This window comes from Lithobates pipiens, unplaced genomic scaffold (genome assembly GCF_037356315.1).
Source record: "Lithobates pipiens isolate NorthernLeopardFrog02 unplaced genomic scaffold, aLitPip1_a1.2 Scaffold_3, whole genome shotgun sequence".
Classification (NCBI taxonomy): domain Eukaryota; kingdom Metazoa; phylum Chordata; class Amphibia; order Anura; family Ranidae; genus Lithobates; species Lithobates pipiens.
Window position 1 is genome coordinate 18,700,078 of NW_027507790.1, and position 20,343 is coordinate 18,720,420.

General features: G+C 45.9%; 1 protein-coding gene across 4 annotated transcripts in view; it reads left to right on the top strand.

Annotated features, from left to right (window-relative positions):
• The first annotated feature begins 4,693 nt into the window (after positions 1–4,693).
• Positions 4,694–20,343, top strand: part of KIAA1671 (KIAA1671 ortholog) — a 247,289-nt gene continuing 231,639 nt past the window's right edge. For 2 of the 4 annotated variants that reach the window (XM_077461351.1, XM_077461353.1), the window contains exon 1: positions 4,694–4,862. The gene's annotated coding sequence lies outside the window, so the exon portion shown is untranslated. Of the gene's footprint in view, positions 4,863–8,031; positions 8,239–20,343 lie in introns of those variants that run through there. The other 2 variants (XM_077461354.1, XM_077461352.1) reach the window with 2 other exon arrangements.

Consider the following 20,343-nt stretch of genomic DNA (forward strand, 5'->3'; position numbering starts at 1 on the left):
TGAAGGGGAGTCTGCACTAACGAGGGGAGGTGTCTATACTGAGCTAGGGGGTCTGTACTGAAGGAGGGAGGTCTGTACTAAGGAAGGGGAGTCTGTATTGAGGGAGAGGGAGTCTGTACTGATGAGAGTGGTCTGTTCTGAGGGAGGCGGGTCTGTATTGAGGGAGAGGGGGTCTGTATTGATAAGAGTGGTCTGTTCTGAGGGAGGGGGGCCTGTACTAATGAGAGAGGTCTGTACTGATGGAGAGGGGATCTGTACTGATGGCCTGTAGGGGGTCGATACTGATAAGAGGTGTCTATACTGAGGGAGATGGGTTTGTACTGATGAAAGAGTTCTGCACTGGGGAGGGGGGGGGGGTGTCTGTACTGATGAGAGGGGTCTATACTAATGAGAAGGGTCTGTTCTGAGGGAGGGGGTGTCTGTACTGAGTGAGGGGGGATCTATACTGATGAGAGGGGTCTATATCAATGAAGGGGTGGGTCTATACTGATGAGAGAGGAAGGTCTATACTGATGAGAGGGATTTGTACTGAGTGAGGGGGGGGGTCTATACTGATGAGAGGGGTCTGTACTGAGGAAGGGGGGGTCTGTACTGATGAGAGGGGTCTGTACTGAGAGGGAAGAGATCTGTACTGATGAGAGGGGTCTGCACAGAGGGGGAAGGATGTTGGATGGGGGAGGCGGCGATGGATAGGGGGAGGTGGTGTTGGATGGGGGAGGCGGCGATCAATAGGGAGAGGTGGTGTTGGATGGGAGAGGCGGCGATGGATAGGGGGAGGCAGTGTTGGATAGGGGGAGGTGGTGTTGGATAGGGGGAGGCGGCAATGGATAGGGGAAGTGGTGTTGGATGGGGGAGGTGGTGTTGGATAGGGGGAGGCGGCAATGGATAGGGGGAGGTAGCGTTGGATGGGAGAGGCGTGATGGATAGGGGGAGGCGGCAATGGATAGGGGGAGGTGGTGTTGGATAGGGGGAGGTGGCGATGGATAGGGGGAGGTGGCGATGGATGGGAGAGGCAGCGATGGATAGGGGGAGGCGATGTTGGATAGGGGGAGGCGGTGTTGGATAGGGGGACCCGGCGATGGATAGGGGGAGGTGGCGTGAAATGGGAGAGGCAGTGATGGATAGGGGGAGGCGGTGTTGGATAGGGGGAGGCGGCAATGGATAGGGGGAGGTGGTGTTGGATGGGGGAGGTGGTGTTGGATAGGGGGAGGCGGCAATGGGTAGGGGGAGGTGGTGTTAGATAGGGGGAGGCGGCGATGGATAGGGGGAGGTGGCGTTGGATGGGAGAGGCGGCGATGGATAGGGGGAGTTGGCGTTGGATGGGAGAGGCTGCAATGGATAGGGGGAGGCGGTGCTAGATAGGGGGAGGCTGCAATGGATAGGGGGATGTGGTGTTGGATAGGGGAAGGCGGCGATGGATAGGGGGAGGTGGCGTTGGATAGGAGAGGCGGAGATGGATAGGGAGAGGCGGTGTTGGATAGGGGGATGTGATGTTGGATAGGGGGAGGCGGCGATGGATAGGGGGAGGTGGTGTTGGATAGTGGGACCCGGCGATGGATAGGGAGAGGTGGCGATGGATAGGGGGAGGCGGTGTTGGACAGGGGGAGACGGCAATGGATAGGGGGAGGCGGCAATGGATAGGGGGAGGCGGTGTTGGATAGGGGGAGGCGGCGTTGGATAGGGGGAGGTGGTGTTGGATAGGGGGAGGCGGCGATGGATAGGGGGAGGCGGAGATGGATAGGGGGAGGCGGAGATGGATAGGGGGAGGCGGCGATGGATAGGGGGAGGTGGCGTTGGATTGGAGAGGCGGCGATGGATAGGGAGAGGTGGTGTTGGATGAGGGAGGCGGCGATGGATAGGGGGAGATGGTGTTGGATAGGGGGAGGCGGCAATGGATAGGGGGAGGTTGGCGTTGGATGGGAGAGGTGGCGATGGATAGGAAGAGGTGGCGATGGATAGGAAGAGGTGGCGATGGATAGGGAGAGGTGGCGATGGATAGGGAGAGGTGGCGATGGATAGGGAGAGGTGGCGATGGATAGGGAGAGGTGGCGATGGATAGGGGGTGGCGGCGATGGATAGGGGGTGGCGGCGTTGGATAGGGGGAGGCGGCAATGGATGGGGGAGGCGACGATGGATGGGGGAGGCGACGATGGATGGGGGAGGTGGCGTTGGATGGGGGAGGCGGAGATGGATAGGGGGAGGTGGCGATGGATAGGGGGAGGTGGTGCTGGATAGGGGGAGGTGGCGTTGGATGGGGGAGGCGGTGTTGGATGGGGGAGGCGGAGATGGATAGGGGGAGGCGGAGATGGATAGGGGGAGGCGGAGATGGATGGGGGGGAAGGCGGCAATTTATAGGGGGAGGTGGTGTTGGATAGGGGGAGGCGGCGATGGATAGGGGGAGGTGGTGTTGGATAGTGGGACCCGGCGATGGATAGGGAGAGGTGGCGTTGGATGGGAGAGGCGGCGATGGATAGGGGGAGGCGGTGTTGGATAGGGGGAGGCGGTGTTGGATAGGGGGAGGCGGCAATGGATAGGGGGAGGCGGCAATGGATAGGGGGAGGCGGTGTTGGATAGGGGGAGGCGGTGTTGGATAGGGGGAGGCGGTGTTGGATAGGGGGAGGTGGTGTTGGATAGGGGGAGGCGGCAATGGATAGGGGGAGGTGGTGTTGGATAGGGGGAGGCGACGATGGATAGGGGGAGGCGACGATGGATAGGGGGAGGTGGCGTTGGATGGGAGAGACGGTGATGGATAGGGAGAGGTGGTGTTGGATGAGGGAGGCGGCGATGGATAGGGGGAGATGGTGTTGGATAGGGGGAGGCGGCAATGGATAGGGGGAGGTTGACGTTGGATGGGAGAGGTGGCGATGGATAGGAAGAGGTGGCGATGGATAGGGAGAGGTGGCGATGGATAGGGAGAGGTGGCGATGGATAGGGAGAGGTGGCGATGGATAGGGAGAGGTGGCGATGGATGGGAGAGGTGGCGTTGGATGGGGGAGGTGGTGTTGGATGGGGGAGGTGGTGTTGGATGGGGGAGGCAGTGTTGGATGGGGGGGGGAGGCGGCAATTTATAGGGGGAGGTGGTGTTGGATAGGGGGAGGCGGCGATGGATAGGGGGAGGCGGTGTTGGATAGGGGGAGGCGGCAATGGATGGGGGAGGCGACGATGGATAGGGGGAGGTGGCATTGGATGCGGGAGGCGGAGATGATAGGGGGAGGTGGCGATGGATAGGGGGAGGTGGTGCTGGATAGGGGGAGGTGGCGTTGGATGGGGGAGGCGGTGTTGGATGGGGGAGGCGGAGATGGATAGGGGGAGGCGGTGTTGGATGGGGGGAAGGCGGCAGTTTATAGGGGGTGGTGGTGTGGATAGGGGGAGGCGGCAATGGATAGGGGGAGGTTGGCGTTGGATGGGAGAGGTGGCAATGGATAGGGAGAGGTGGCGATGGATAGGGAGGCGGTGTTGGATAGGGGGAGGCGGCGATGGATAGGGGGAGGCGGTGTTGGATAGGGGGAGGCGGCAATGGATGGGGGAGGCGACGATGGATAGGGGGAGGTGGCATTGGATGCGGAGATGATAGGGGGAGGTGGCGATGGATAGGGGGAGGCGGTGTTGGATAGGGGAAGGCGGCAATGGATGGGGGTGGCGACGATGGATTGGGGGAGGTGGCGTTGGATGGGGGAGGTGGAGATGGATAGGGGGAGGTGGCGATGGATAGGGGGAGGTGGCGTTGGATGGGGAGGCGGTGTTGGATGGGGGAGGCGGAGATGGATAGGGGGAGGCGGTGTTGGATAGGGGAAGGCGGCAATGGATGGGGGTGGCGACGATGGATTGGGGGAGGTGGCGATGGATAGGGGGAGGTGGTGCTGGATAGGGGGAGGTGGCGTTTGATGGGGAGGCGGTGTTGGATGGGGGAGGCGGAGATGGATAGGGGGAGGCGGTGTTGGATGGGGGGGGAAAGCGGCAATTTATAGGGGGAGGTGGTGTTGGATAGGGGGAGGCAGCGATGGATGGTGGAGGCGGTGATAGATAGGGGGAGGTGGTGCAGGATAGGGGGAGGTGGCGTTTGATGGGGAGGCGGTGTTGGATGGGGGAGGCGGAGATGGATAGGGGGAGGCGGTGTTGGATGGGGGGGGAAGGCGGCAATTTATAGGGGAAGGTGGTGTTGGATAGGGGGAGGCAGCGATGGATGGTGGAGGCGGTGATAGATAGGGGGAGGTGGCGATGGATAGGGGGCAATCCCCATGCGCCCTTAATGGATGGGCTGCCCATGCCTGTATCCTACTTGCACTTTTTTGTGAGCTGAGATTTCATGCTTTACTTTTTCATGTGAACAGCCCCCACTGGAAGTAGTTTAGACTTTAGGTGGGTAGTAAAATCTGTAAAAGATGCCTTAGCCATGCATGTATCCAGAAGAGTTGGTGCATATCACAGATACAGCCAGCATTTCCCACAACCAGTATTCCCAACTTGTATTCACTTGTTTCAGGCTTCGCTGACTACACAGAAATCCCTTCCTCACATCTAGGGGTGAAATACGGACGGTGTAATGCTGCGAGCGGCCAGCCGGTGGCGACAGACACTCGCACCACCTTTGGTCTTCTCTGCAGCCACAGGTTGCCATGCTAACAAAGCCGCTTCCAAGCCTTAGCCCCGCCCAGACGCCTGACAAACAAGCTAGGTTGCGCGGCCTTTGTCCCAGCAGCCGGGGGTTCCCTGTGGAAGGCACGGCAGGGCAGGAGGCGTGGCCTGGCTTGCAGCAGGTTGGGTTGGTCGGGTGGGGGCAGCAGGTGGAATATGGAGAAAGAGGAAGGAAGACGCTGAGCGCAGGCACCGGGGACAAAGGGGGGAACGGGGCAGCCGGCCAGGTAAGACTGCTTCCTAAACTAGGTCAATGGAAACTTTGTATACCGGGGAGAGAGCGAGCGGAGTGCTGTGTACAAGTGTCATGGCAGGGGAAAGTTGTGTACCTGGAAGTGGGGCGCCCCCCTCCTCCTCACCTGACATGAGGAGTCACCCCAGGGGAACATGAGAAGAAAGTGTCACCGGGATCTCCAGCCCCATGAGGACTAGGGGCAGTGCGTTCAATGGGCTGCAGTGCTGTGTCCAGGATCCTGATTTATTATTATTGGCTGCTCAGTGATGCTAGTAAAGGGTTCATCCAGCTTTATGGATCGCTTCCCTGGGAATGCTGCCTCTTCTTCTCAGGAACAGCCTTCTGATTGGAAGATGGGGCTTTGTATACAGTCCACACATCTAATAATCCAGCTGTCTCATCTGCCCTGCACTTTAATAACTAAATGTGCCTACAGAATGACTAGGAAAACAATCTGCACTACAATACAAGCGGGTCTTTGGGGTATTTAAAGTCACTTTCCTGCAGAGCTTGCAATTGATTGCGTTAATTAAACCCACCTCCCCCTTACATCCCAATCCGCTCTTCTGCCTGCTTGTGTTTATACTCTTTTAGGCAGATTACTTTTGTTGGAGATTTACTACAGCATTGGGTTGTGTTCTGCTAGAAATCGCTCTCCTTCACTGATTTTGGAGCTAAGCTTAGCAACATTTGCATAGAAAAGAGCGCTTGCCGCTAGCGAAAACGCTGTCGGATCTCACAAATCGCTTTAAAAATTGCATTGCTAGTGTTCCTGTGGAAAATCATTAGGAATTTCTGACTAATCACTGCAACAAAAAGGGGGAGGGCACTGTTATCGCTGCAAGTGATCTGGTAGAAAAAATATTATGATTTTCTTAGTAACTAATCGCTGAAACAAAAGGTGGGAGGGGTAGAGTAATTACTGCAAGAGTATAACCCATGTGTCATCAGCTTTACATTGGTCTGCCATACGTTATACAATTTTTCCTTAAAGGGGTTGTAAAGGTTCATTATTTTATTTATTTGTTTAATAACAAACATGTTATAACTTTCCTCCCCTGTGTAGTTGGTTTTGCACAGAGTGGCCCTGATCCTTCTCTTCTGGGGTCCCTCAGCAGCGCCCCTGGCTCCTCCTCTTCTCAAGTGCCCCCATAGAGAGCTGCATTCCATGGGGGCACTCATGCGGGCATGCTCCTGAGTCCCGCTGCTCCCATTGACACAGACAGCAGGACTCGGGCCCCTGTGTCATTGGATTTGATTGACAGCAGCGGGAGCCAATGGAACCAAGACAGATACTGGAGCTGCTGTGCTTGAGAAAAATCCCAGTAAAAGGATCAGTAAAATACTTGCGTGTAAAGATGCATATACATAACTTGTTTTTATAATTTATTTTTCTTCTTTGTATGCACTTAATTTGCATGCGGTCAAACAGTATACAGGCGTTTCATCGCCTAAGCGTGTAAAGCACATGTTCTTAGTCGTGGATTTTTTTGTATTTTGTGTTAGTCTGGCCATGCATTATACAATTCTCTTGTACAACTTTCCTTTAGATTTACCAAAACCAAATAATATGATGTCAGATTTTAACCCTTTCAATTTATATGCAATCAGGCAGGTCCTTGCTCTACACAGCTGAAGGTAAATCTAAAGGAAGTTGAATAAGAAAATTGTAAAATGTATGGCCAACCTTACAGATTTGAAAGCAGCTCATGTTTACTCACATGTGTGAATGGCTCTATTGAAAACAATGCAGCTGTGTTCAGATCTGTAATTAAAAACTCTTGTACGTGTGTAATTTTACATCCGTGTCACTGAAGCCTTAGCCACTCCTGCCCACGCTATAGCCAAAAGATGGCTACAGCGCGGGCTTACTTTGCCAGGAGGGCATACGTAGACAGCCTCTCGTGATCGCACTGCCTCTTTTGACTGGTGCGCTCTGTGATCGCCGAGTCCTTCGGACTCAGCTGATCAGGGTAAAGGGCCAATCACAGTGGCCCTTTACCACGTGATCAGCTGTCCAATGACAGCTGATCACAATGTAAACACAAGCTGGTTATCAGCTTTCCATTCCCCATGCTGACAGCGAGAAGAGAGCCGATAACTGGCTTGTGTTAAAGGGACATCTACACCGATTATCAGTGCCAATCGGTGCACATCAGTGAAGGTGAAAAATGACTTGTATGCAAAATCTTATAACAAACTATAAAAAAAAAAATTCCCAAATTTTCTTCCTTTTTTTTTTTTGCAAAAAAAAAAATAGAGGTGATTAAATACCACCAAAAGAAAGCTCTATTTGTGTGAAAAAAAAATAATAAAAATGTTATTTGGGTATAGCATTTGCATGACCGTGCAATTGTCACTCAAAGTGTGACAGCTCTGAAAGCTGAAAATTGGCCTGAGCAGGAAGGGGGTAAAAGTGCCCAGTAGGCAAGTAGTTAAATGTGTCATACAGTGGTAGATTCCTGAAAGAAAATTCATATGGAAAATCCCATTGTTCATTCAATAATCCCATCAGAGAAGTGACAGATGTGGTTTGAAAGTAGTTAAAAAATTTTATTTACTTTTAAAATGTAGATTTTGATATCAATAGAATCTTCTCAAACAAAAGCCACATACACTGGTTAGAAACTTGTTTTCTATGGGGGAAATCTTCCATCCTGCTCCTTTTTGAACTTTCCTGTCACTACGATAGAAAATGATCGTCGATTTGACCCCGCTAGCCATTTGAAAATTGAGCGAAGGTAGCAAAAAATGTTCCAACTAAATTCTGCTGTTGCATGACCAGCTTTAGATTGTAAGCTCTTGGGAGCAGGGTCCTCCTGACCCTGTTGTAGTGTAAATGTACTGTCTCCCTTTATTTAGTAAAGAGCTGCACAAACTGTTGGGACTATAGATATTCAGTATAATAATATTATCATTAATAATGATAATAAATCCTGGTGTTGTTTTTTTCCCCCGAGATGCTGCAGCTGTCAGTTATCTAATTTAACCTGTTCCTTGCTGGAGTGCAGGGCTGGCTGGGTACAAGGTTTGAAAATGACATGAAATAAGGGTGGAGGGTGGAGAGCGTTTCCTTATTAGGATATTCCAGGCACCATTTTCCCATGTACAGTAATGTCGGTGGCATCCAAAGGTCAGCGCACTCCTACTGTGCATTTTCTGCACGCAGCAAATCATAGAGGGAAAAATAAAAACAAAGCCCGCTCCATCCCACCCTTTAAAACATTTGGGAGAAATTAGCAGAGAAAAGGAACAGATTCCTATCCGCCCCCCCCTGTTCTCTCCTTGCTATGCGCTCTGGAGCATGGACGACATTGTTTATATGGGACTTTAAGCCCTGTTTGTTGTTGGAAGTACAGTGATAAGTGGTGAGTGCTCAGAATAACAATACATTCTTTAATGAAATTCAGCTGCAGGTCTCCCGGCTGTAGATCAAATCGGACACTTGTGTTGTGAGACCAGCGCTGGCTACAAACACACCGATGTATGTGCAGTGCACCGAATAGGACCCTGACCAGTTCCTGTGTTTGCTAAGGATGTTTATATCACAAGTTCATCAGAAAACATCCTTTCCTGGCTTTGTTTCTGTTTTTGATGTCTTACTGATCTCTCCTGGATTGCGTTCTGCAAGCGGTATTCCTAGAAGTTAAAAGCTGGGCAAGCCTCATTCAGCACTGTATTTATCTTCGCTGTTTGCTTTAGTAGAATGTCATTCCCTTCCACGGTGCCATGTGCTTTGGTTTTTAAAGTGTCGGTGTTGGTTTTGAAGGAGCGTGACTTTGCTAAAACACACACAACAGCGAATTCTCCAATGACTTTGTTTTGATCATAATAGGACAGATTGTCTCCGGCATTACCTTTTATAGAATTCATACAAGTGTTCTATGCACTGTTCTATTTATTGAGCATGGGTTTTGTTCTACAGGAAAGAATGGGACGTTTCCTCTATGGTTAATATGTACACATAACGGCTGCTGGGTATGTGGCTAAAAATAAGTCGTCTAAATATTGTCTATACGTTTTTCCATTTTCAGGGGTGCTTGGTGTTTGATTGACAATGTATACATTATGTTGGCTGTCTGTGATGGTGACTAAACTGTTTGGATGTGGATACTAACATTAGTGACTACTCCTGTGTTTGACTGAAGCTAAACAGAGTCTTGAGAGATAAAACATATGCGCTTAATGGTTTGTTGTGATCCAACCCAAGGGCAATTACCTCCAAGAGCTAAAATTTTAATATCAATTTGCAGCAGAATAGAGCCCCTTTCACACGGGCTGTCCGACTAGGTCCGCCTGTCAGCTTTTCAGGCGGACCTCATCGGACGCTCCATTAACCCCTATGGTGCAGCGGATGTTGGTGGCAAAAAATCCACTGACATCCGCCGCTATCTGATCCTGTCCACAAAATAGGACCACCAGCCATCTGGAGGAGCGGATATGATCGATAAAAATGGACAGGTGATCCGATCATAGAGGAGAGTGGGACTGTATATGTCTCCGCATTGCTCAGTAAGTGGAGACGGACCTGTCATCTGCCTGCTCAGTTGGGATCAGTGGAGTGATGAGCAAGTGGAGTCCGTCAAACGGAGGCACCAGTGTTAAAGTGGCCTAAAGTGATTGTAAAGCTTTGTTTTTTATGTTCAAATAACAAACATGTTATACTCTGATTTTGCACAGATCCCCCCTCATCTTGGGCTCGAGCTGGTGCTCCTAGCTCCACCCCCCCCATACAAGTCTCTTGCTATGGGGGCATTCGTGTGTATTCTCACTCTCAAGCCCCGCTCTGTGTGTCTAAACACACAGAGCAGGGCTTGGCCCCACTCTTGTCACTGGCTCTGACATCCTGCTGATGTTTCTGAGCCATTGAGGGAGAGAGCCTCGGCTCTCTTGTACACCGCTGGATCAATATTGGGCTCAGTGTGTATTTTGGGGGGACTGCGAGGGGAGCTGCACGCATAGAAAGCAGTAAGGTAAAAAACATTCAGCTTTTAAAACCACTTTGACTCCATATGAATCTATTCCCGATGTGAGAAAATAATTTGGATATTTAAGATTTCAAAGGTGTGCCACATCCCTTGAAGAACAAAAAGAGAGCCCCTAGGGGTGGGATTTTAAAGGCACCACCAAAAGACAATGAAAGTAAGAAAATACAATTTTAGTTTATGAAAAAACTCTTGCAATGTTGAACATGATCATGAATACTGAGGTATCAAGATATGCAATGGAGATACAGAATCCTATACCCAAAGCGTTTCGGAGTTGATTCTTGTCTTCGTCAGGGGTTAACAGGAAATGTATAATCTATAAAATTCAAACACAGATAATCAACAATACGTTGGTACACCCATCCAATAATAAATACCAATGAAAAGACCATAAGTGATGGTAACTTATATCTTGTTCAATTGCATATACATAAGAAAATCCACATTCATTTTAAAATAAGGACACTGTCACATGGAGTCTTCCGATCATCCTACCCACATTATGGCTGCTTGCAATAAACCTCTATAATAGAGGTATCTCCAGCCCAAAGCCTATAATGGTGATAGAGATATACGGCCTATGCCCCAGATCGATAGAAAGGGGTTTTGTCCCTGAATGGAATGAATCTTGTAGGCCCCAGTACATGTGGCTTCGCTACATTCAGGGACAAAACCGCTTTCTATTGATCTGGAGCATAGTCCATATATCTCTTTATCACCATATTCTACATTATATTATACAGATGTTTTTCTGTATATGCTACCGAACAAGATATGTTACCAGCACTTATGGCCTTTTCATGGCTATTTTATAATTGGATGGATGAAAAGAATAAATGGCTTTACTCTGTACTCCATCAAAATTCTTTTATTCAGAACATCCCATAGTGTTGACAGAAAGCTGTTAGATGCATTGCACACACTCCAAGTGTGCTTAATCATTATGTACTGATTAAGCACACTTGGAGTGTGTGTGAAATGCATCTAACAGCTTTCTATCAACACTTTGGGATGTTCTGAATAAAAGAATTTTGATCGAGTACAGAGTGCAGCCATTTATTCTTTTGATTATATGCTGAGGCGGGCACCTGTCCAGATCATCAGGCTTTCAAAACCTCACTTGGAACAGTGAGTCTTCTTGTTTGGTTATTGGATGGATATACTAACTTATTATTGTTTATCTCTATTTGAATTTTTATAAATTATATATTTCCTGTTGACCCCTGATGGAAACAACACTCATCTCCGAAACACGTTGGGTATAAGATTCTGTGAATTCATTTTGCATATCTTGATTCCTCAGTATTTATGATCATGTTCAATATTTCATGTATTTTTTTCATAATGAACTAAAATTATATTTTCTTACTTTCATTGTCTTTTGGTGGTGCCTTTAAAATCCCACCTCTAGGGGCACTCTATTTCTCTTTATTTATATTCCTGATGTGTTACACTATAAACGGCAGCATTATATATTATTATTATTTAAATTTAAATAAAAAGAAGCCCTTGTGCTTCAGGTAAGTGACTGTATCTAGCCCGACAGGTGCAGCCTGGGAGGATGATGGGATCAGTCTGATGCCAGTCGGATAAAGAATATATTTCATCCTTTTTCCTTTTCCCGTTATATAGACAGACCAAGGCATGAGGTAAAGGGAAGCAACATGGTGGATGATCTCCATAGGATAATGTATACCTTGGGGGGTCAGCAACCACAAGATCTACCAAATAATCACACCTATGTGATCAGTCGATTGCAACCCCGCAATTGTTCCAGCTCCTGACACCTGTCAGGGTTGGCAATGTGCATGTGGAACCAAGTGATGCCCTAGGGCCCTCCTTGGCTGTGACATGTCAAGTGACACAGAAGGGAGACCTAGGAGGACATCTTCACTGCTGCTTTTGAGGTCTGTTGAGTGAATTTTTACAGAGAGAAGGATACGTTTATGTTGTGGCACTGACCCCTGCACTCTGTGTTTAAATATAACTAACCTCTGCGTTACTTATTCCTGACTGCTAAACTCTGTGTTAATTCTCATGATTCCTGCACTCTGCACTACCAGTAACTCTGTAATCTGCATTATTTACTCCTGACCCCTGCTTTTACATAAAACTGACCCCTGGACTTTGCAATATTACAACTGACCCCTGTGCTCTTAATACCTTCCTTTTTAATGAGGCCTTCCGTGGCTATCTGAGGGAAAAAAAAAAAAAAGCATGCTGCACCTTGGCGATCTTTGATCTCTTCCATGTTGTTAAGTTTGATTTCCACCTCTCCAGGGTTGCCTACTTCTAGTGTACACAGCCCAGAACAGGTAACAGCACAGGCACTAAAACCAGTAAGTTAATGCTGATTGTTGATGATACCTGGGCAGAACGAAATCATAAATAAATTGAGAGATGATGAAAACTTGGAAGTGGTATACTTTTTGACATTACTTTATAATGTATTCCCTGAACAAATATATATGCGACACCAAGTACCCTTTAAAATAAGGTTGTTAGCAGGTTTACATTATTGTTACCATCCCCAGTTGCACGTACCTGTCGTCCTTTTAAAAGAAAAGTTTCTTTTTTTTAAATGCACCGAGAACTGAGCCACCGAACATCGCTGATGGCTCGGTTTTCACAGATCCCAGAGAGGAGAGCTGCTGCCTGTCAGTCAGCATCTCTCTTCTATGTTTCTCCACGCTCACTGGAGCGCTGAGCTGTGGAGGGGAGGAGAAAGGCCGTCTCAGAGGCTCGCTGAGACTTCCTTCAATCAAGGCAGCTGGTGCCAGATTTGAAGTCAGGATGATGCGCTGCCTCGACTTATGGCAGTAACGTCGACTTCAGACCACTCTCCACTGAAAATGGGTCACAGGAGTGCAAAAAGCTCAGGCTGGACTTCTCCTTTAACTCCACAACTACACCTGGACTACAGTTAGATTAACCCAGTGCTTTGCAAGAGTTGGGTGGCCATTATTCTTGGGGAGGGGAGAAAGTTGTGTGTGTGCTTTTTGAGGAGGGTTGAAGGGGTAAAGAGTTCAGGAATGTTTACAAGTCTTGGTGGGTAGAAAGTTGAGCAGGAGATCATCAGCTCAGGAAGGTGGTTTACAGGTGCTCATCAATGGGAATGGTATCAACGGTGTTCATTAACCTATGTGCCATTGTTCAAAGGGATAGAAAGATTGTTTGAAGCCGTCTTGCCGTGTTGGACTTCCAATTTAATGTCTACCCTGTTGAGACTGCTGCCATACCTTCAGGCTTACGCAGAGTAGTGCATCTTCTCTATGGCTCAGCGATCCCACACATTCTCTGGCTTTGCTCATAAGTCGCATGACCGGCAGAGAAAGCCGTTCTACAGATTGGAGAGAGGATGGGATGAGCTCATAGAAGCTTTTTTTTTCTTGGTAGCCAAGACTAAATACATACATTTAGTACTGATTGGAGAGTGGTGACCTTCAGTAGGAGGCACTTTGCTAGGGATGGCTTTTCCATTTCGCTGTTACTGAGAAGCTTGTCTGGTATAATGAATCTTCTATCCATCTGCCTGTTGTGTTTTTAATTTTTTTTCATTTTTTTTTTTATTTTTTTTTTTTTTACTTCTGCTGGACCAGACCTCTCACATGGGTGGGTCACTCCCATGACTAAGCTTTGACCATCTGCTTCTCATTGACCATTTCATTTCTAGAGGGGGTGTCTAATGTTATCTTGGTATTTTGTTAAGCAATGTTCTATTATAAATAATAGAAATAAACCTGTTTTGTATCACGCTAGGGCTTGGTTCTCACCAGATGCTTTGTCATATACAGTACTTGGCTGCATTTTCCATGGCAAGCAAAATGCATGGACTTGAAAAAATATATTGTCCCATACTGGGCAAATACTTTGACAGGTTGCAAAGGTAGAACATCTGCCATGCTGTGTTCGTTTCATTGATCTGAGATTTTTGCATTGATTGAGGTTAATGGGACACCAAATTGACAATGCATATCAAGGTTTTACAGGGGCAGGCCAAATGCATATCTGAGTAGATGAAGGCCTCATGCCCACTGGACGTTTTTTACAGCTGCTGTTTTTGGCTTCGGACGTGTTTTATTTTTTTTTTTATTTTTTTTTTATTTTATTTTTTTTTTACAGTCAATTAACTCCCCATTGTGTTATCCTATGTCTCCATGCACACATAGGCTGTTATCAGCGGTTTTTGGCTGGAGCGTTTTTGGGTTTTAAAAAGAGCCCAAAACTAGTGGGTTCTGAGAGGAGTTTTTCAGCTGTAAAAACGCTCTAATGTCAAATGCTGATAAACACAGATAAACATTAAAAAATGCAGCTCACCAGTGTTTAACGTTTTTGATCCATTGAGGGGAAAAAAAAGTTAAATGTTAACGCAGGAAAATGCAAAAAAACACTATTGCAAAAACGTTGGGGAAAAACTCACTGCAAAGCTACTGGCATTTTTATAAGGTTATTTTAACATCCTGTGTACATGGGGCCTGAAATTTGAATAGCTATGCAGTCTTATTATACCCCTTTTTGAGGCAGTTTTCAGGCATTAGAAATAGCACCTGAAAACTGACTCCCAGTCATTACAATGGGTGCTTTCACAGCCGGGCTGTGTGTTTGCGGGACGTTCAGAAAAGTCCTGTAAGCAGCATTTTTGGGGCAGTTTGGGAGCACGGTATACAGCGTTCCCAAAACGACCCAACCCATTGCAGAAACACTGCAAAACGGGATTTTTTAACCCCCTTTTTTGTGGGGTTAAAAGTAGCTGTAGTGATGGTAGTTTCGGCTTTTTCTGTGATGTCTGGGTTTGTGACCCGGTCCCATAATGCAACCTGGTCCTTTATTGTAATAAATGTTGTCAATGCATAGTGGATAAAAATCAAGGATTTAAAATATAATAAATATATCTGTGTGTGTGTGTGTGTGTGTGTGTGTGTATATATATATATATATATATATATATATATATATAATATATATTATATGATTTTCATCAAATTTATTTTAATGAAATTCTTTTGGAGTAAAAGTAATAATTTTAGTTTATTCAACATGAAATGGAGCTTAGTTATGTAGCATGAGGCTGTATATTCTGCAATATTTTACATTTTTTTTTGGAAAACTAATTCAGTGAATGCAAGCTGAGATAACATGCGCTGCATTGATGCATTCACACTATTTCACAGTAACCATGAGATAAAACAAAGTTCAGGAATATTCCTTTACCCCATTGTTTTGAAAATCTATGTATACTACAACCTGAATCATTCTGATATCACTGTTTTACTTGCCTGACAGCTTATTAGGAAACCTTCATTTTGTTTGCAAATATAAAAAATTCGAACTAACAGCAAGAATAATTCCTTACATTTAAAAAGCACCTGTCTTTTCTGATCCATCATGGCAGCACCTGTTAGTGGGCATCCACTCACCTGCTGCCGCCACATCCCTCACCTTGTTCTGTCACTGCCGAGTCACCAGCCGTCCCATTAAAGTGAATGGAACTGTTGTGGAGTCAACAGCGTGTCAGAGGAGGAGCTGCTGCGGGACAGAGATGGCGGTTGCTCTTCAAAAAGTATGTTTTAAATCAATCGTAAATAGTTATTCCTGCGCTGCTCCTAATAAGGGTTATTTATATGAATAGCTGCATACACCGATATGGACCAAGCCGTGTCCACTAGGGAAAATATGTAGGAAAGTTGATGTCGCGCTATTCTCACTCTATTGTAGGTAGGGGGCTGTTACCTGTGAGGGAGCCTTAAAGGGACCCTCACTTATACGCTTTTGTCTTCTTGCCTTGAGGTAAGGGGCCATTACTTTAGTGTGTTGACACAGTGAAGAGAACACTGGGAAGTGGTTACTGGATTTGTATGCACATTGGTTGTCACGGAAAAGCACGTGCACTTTAAGAGACTTTTTTTTTTCTCTTCCTTGTTGAACTTTGGTTTCTTTTCTCTTTTTTATATATTTTTTACACACCCTGCTTTCTATTAGTTCTGTAGGGTGTTTACTTATATAATTTTTTGTTTAATTTATCTTTGTTCACTACAAATTACTATTGTTTGGACTCCTTAGAGATATCTTTTATTATTAGATACTTTGTAGTCTTTGGGGTTAGTGCATGGGACCAGTTTACACTCGCCACTGAAGTTCCACGCGCAAATTTGCCTTTCAAAACCATTCACGTTTACTCAATTTTTTTGGATATATTAATTTTACGCACCCTTGCACTTTATAGGACTTTAAGTCTGAGTGTGATACCTATTACTCCCCATTAATCCATTTCTTTTGGATCATGTACACTTTTGTGGGTTAACACCGCTGCAGGGCATTTATATTTTATCACTTTGCACTTTATATTTATTGTGGTGTGTGTGTGTGTGTGTGTGTGTGTGTGTATATATGTGTGTGTGTGTGTGTGTGTGTGTGTGTATATGTATATATATATATATATATATATATATATATATATATATATATATATATATATATATATATCACACTCCCGGTAGTTTTATATACACCCAACATTACTGGGTGGTAGCACCTTTTTGTAAGTGTGTTTACAGTTTTTTTTTTTTTTTTTTTTTTTAGAGTGCAATTTCAATAATCTAGTCCTTTTTTTTGGCACCTTATTTTATAGTTTTTTTTTCTATAAAATACCCACACTATAAAGAATTTTTAATCATATAGAACCACTTAGAGGATATCCTATATCCGAATATATACGTTTTGAGTCATTTACACATTACTAAATAGAGCAGAAGGTGTAACAGCCCCCTACCTACAATAGAGTAAGAATAGCGTGACATCAACTTTCCTACATATAATTTAAATCAAGCCTTTTTACTAGTGATTTAAAGTGACTTGATTTAAATCGAATCCACCCTGTATCAATGACCCGTGGCTCTGGATGTGAGAAGTAGGTAATGCCAAGCTTGAATTAAAAAAACTATTTTGAATAGAAACTAAGCTGCTTATATCTCTCACTCTGTGACTTGTTTTGACCAACGCTGTATCCTGGCATAGGCCGACAAGACCCAGGCCTAGGGCAGAACTTTGCAGGGGGGCAGCATGGAAAGAGTCCCCGCCAGCTTGCGCTACACTGTTAGTGTAGCACCAGTCTTATGGGGTGGACTGGGCTGAGAGGAAAATAGGTCTATCACCCACATAAATCGGCCTCCCTGCTTCCGGTATGTGGGTGGCCGGCATTCCGCAAGTGTGTGTGTGTGTGTGTGTGTGTGTGTGGGGGGGGATGTCTCTTCTAATTTTGACTGTCTGTTCACCCCCCCCCCCCAGGCCCCCAGAAGTAGTATCCCCACTCGAAAAATTCAGGGCAGATCTTAAACAGCAAGGGGCGTGGCCTTGGCGGAAGGGGTGGGTCATATTTTAATTAGGGGTGCATGAGGTTAGTCAGGCCTAGGGCAGCACAAAACCTAAATACACTACTGGTTTTCACATATGGATTATGGTAAAATTTAAACCTGCGCTTTTAAACTTTTTTCCATTAAAGCGGAGGTCCACCCTAAAGCGGAGCTTCCGCTCATTGGAACCCCCCCCCCCCTCCGGCGCCACAATTGGCACCTTTCAGGGGGGAGGGGGGTGCAGGTACCTGTACAGTACAGGTATCTGCACCCACTTCCAGCATAGATTCTGCAGAAGGTACGCCCCTTTCTGCAGAATCTACACCCCTTTCCGAAGGTCCCCCGCTGCCTGCTGGGAAACACACGGATCCCAGAGACAGCGAGGACCATCCTTATTGCGCAGCACGTCTCGCACATGCGCCGTAGGGAACCGGGAAATGAAGCCACAAGGCTCCACTTCCTGATTCCCATACCCAAGATGGCGGCGGCAGCACCCGAGAGACGATCGAGAGATCGGTTTCGGGTGCCGCCATCGCTGGCCCGCTGGGCGGGTAAGTGTCATTATTTTTTAAAGGGCGGACTCCCGCTTTAAATCATCATTTTGATTTGTTTTGAATATTCCTGTTTTCAGATTTTCATAAATAATTAAATGTATTTTTTTTTTTTAGTTCCATACTCGCAAAGCTTGGTTTTGTCAAATTTTTTTTTTTTTTATTGCATCTTGGTGTAAATATGAGATCTGGGGTCTTTTTGACCCCAGATCTCCTATTTAAAGATCACTAAAGGCAAAAAATAACATGTTATACTTACCTCCACTGTGCAGCTCATTTTGCACAGAGTGGGCCCCGAACCTGCTCTTCTGGGGTCCTTCGGCGGCTGTCTCGACTCCCTCCCGCAAGGACTCCACAACTTCATGCGAGCTCCCTCGCATAGTGTGGAGTGCTTGCGGGCATGCTCCCGTGATACAGCTAGTGGTCGTAGCCGCTCGCTGTATCATTTGGCCCCGGCGTGCCGCGTCATTGGATGTGATTGACAGCAGCGCGAGCCAATGGCTGCGCTGCTTTCAATCCATCCACTCTAGCCAATCAACAGCCAGGGTGAGTGGCGAAGAGGACATCGGGGGGGTGAGCGCGGGACTTTCGAGGGGTCAGGTAAGTAAAACATGGGGGCTGGGGTCACCGGCATTGTCAGATGTTTTTTCACCTTAATGCATAGAATGCATTAAGGTGAAAAAATGTTTACCTTTACAACCCCTTTTAAGAGCTCTTGTCATGCTTTTTTTTTTTTTTTTTTTTTTTTTTTTTTTTTTTTTTTTTTTTTTCCCTATTTACAAGGGATGTTTACATACCTTGTAATAGGAATAAAAGGGATATGATTTTTTTTTTTTTTTTTAACCACTTCACCCCTGATAGAATTTACCCCCTTCCTGACCAGAGCACTTTTTACGATTCGGCATTGCATTGCTTTAACTGACAATTACGTGTTCGTGCAATGTGGCTCCCAAACAAAATTGACGTCCTTTTGTTCCCACAAATAGAGCTTTCTTTTGGTGGTATGTGATCACCCCTGCGGTTTTTATTTTTTGCGCTATAAACAAAAACTATTTTGAAAAAAAGCATTATTTTTTACTTTTTGCTATAATAAATATCCCCCAAAAATATATAAAAAAAAAAAACATATTTTTTCCCTCAGTTTAGGCTGATCCGTATTCTTCTACATATTTTTGGTTAAAAAAAAAATCGCGATAAGCGTTTTTGTTTGTGCAAAAATTATAGCGTTTACAAAATAGGGTCTAGTTTTATGGCATTTTTATTCATTTTATACATTTTTTTTTTTTTTTTTTCTTCTTCTTCTTCTTCTTATCATGACTGTGACATTATGGTGGACACATGGGACATTTTTGGGACCATTGTCATTTATACAGCAATCGGTGCTATACAAATGCACTGATTCCTGTGTAAATGACACTGGCAGTGAAGGGGTTAACCACTAGGGGGCAGTGTATGGGTTAAGTGTGCCCTGGGGAGTGTTTCTAACTGTGGGTGGGGGGGGGGTGGCTACGTGTGACACGTCTCTGATCTCTGCTCCCAATCACAGGGAGCAGAGATCAGTGACCCTGTCAATAGGCAGAATGGGGAGATGCTTGTTTACATTAGCATCTCCCTGTTCTTCCTCCCCATGAGGCAATCGCGGGTATCCCCGCAGCGATCGAGTCTGTGGGACCCACGACCTGACTTGCAAAGCTTGCAAGCTACAGGTACGTTGGTTTGCCTGTACGAGCCATTCTGCAGTCGTATATCGGCGTGAGGGGGTCGGCAAGTGGTTAAAGAACAGTAAAAATAAAAGGTAAAATAAATAAGAAAAAAATGCGCCTTGTCCTGCCGAGCTCACGTGCAGGAGCGAACGCATACGTGAGTATCGCCCGCATGTGAAAACAGTGTTGAAATCACACTTGCGAGGTATCGCAGCGATCTGTAGAGCAAGAGCAATAATTCTAGCGCTAGACCTCCTCTGTAACTCAAAACATGCAACCTGTAGAAATTTTTCTTTTTTAACATCGCCTATGGAGATTTTTAAAGGTAAAAGTTTATCGCCATTCCGTGAGTGGGCGCAAATTTGAAGCATCACATTTTGGGTATCAATTTACTTGCCGTAACCTATTCTTTCACAATATAAAAAAAAAAAAAGGGCTAACTTTACTTTTTTTTAATTTTAAAAAAGTGTATGTTTTCCAAAAAAGTGCGCTTGTAAGACCACTGCACAAATACGGTGTGACAGAAAGTATTGCAACGAACGCTATTTTATTCCCTGGTGTTTTAGAAAAAAAAATTATAATGTTTGGGGGTTCTAAGTAATTTTTCTAGCAAAAAAATTTACTTTCATTTTTAATTTAACTTGTAAACAAATCTCAAAAAGGAAGCTCGGTCCTTAAGTGGTTAATAGAAAAAAAAAACTAGACTTTACAATCCTTTTTAACCTTTACTATCTTTTTTTTTTATAAGGAGCATTTTTAGATGTTAATTGTGCACGAGAGTACCCTGAGTACCTACTGTATAATTCCTCCTGAAAATAGCAGTGAACTTCCTTGTCTGTGACAGCTTGCAGTGTGATGTTAGGGCACTGCTGCCTCTACCTG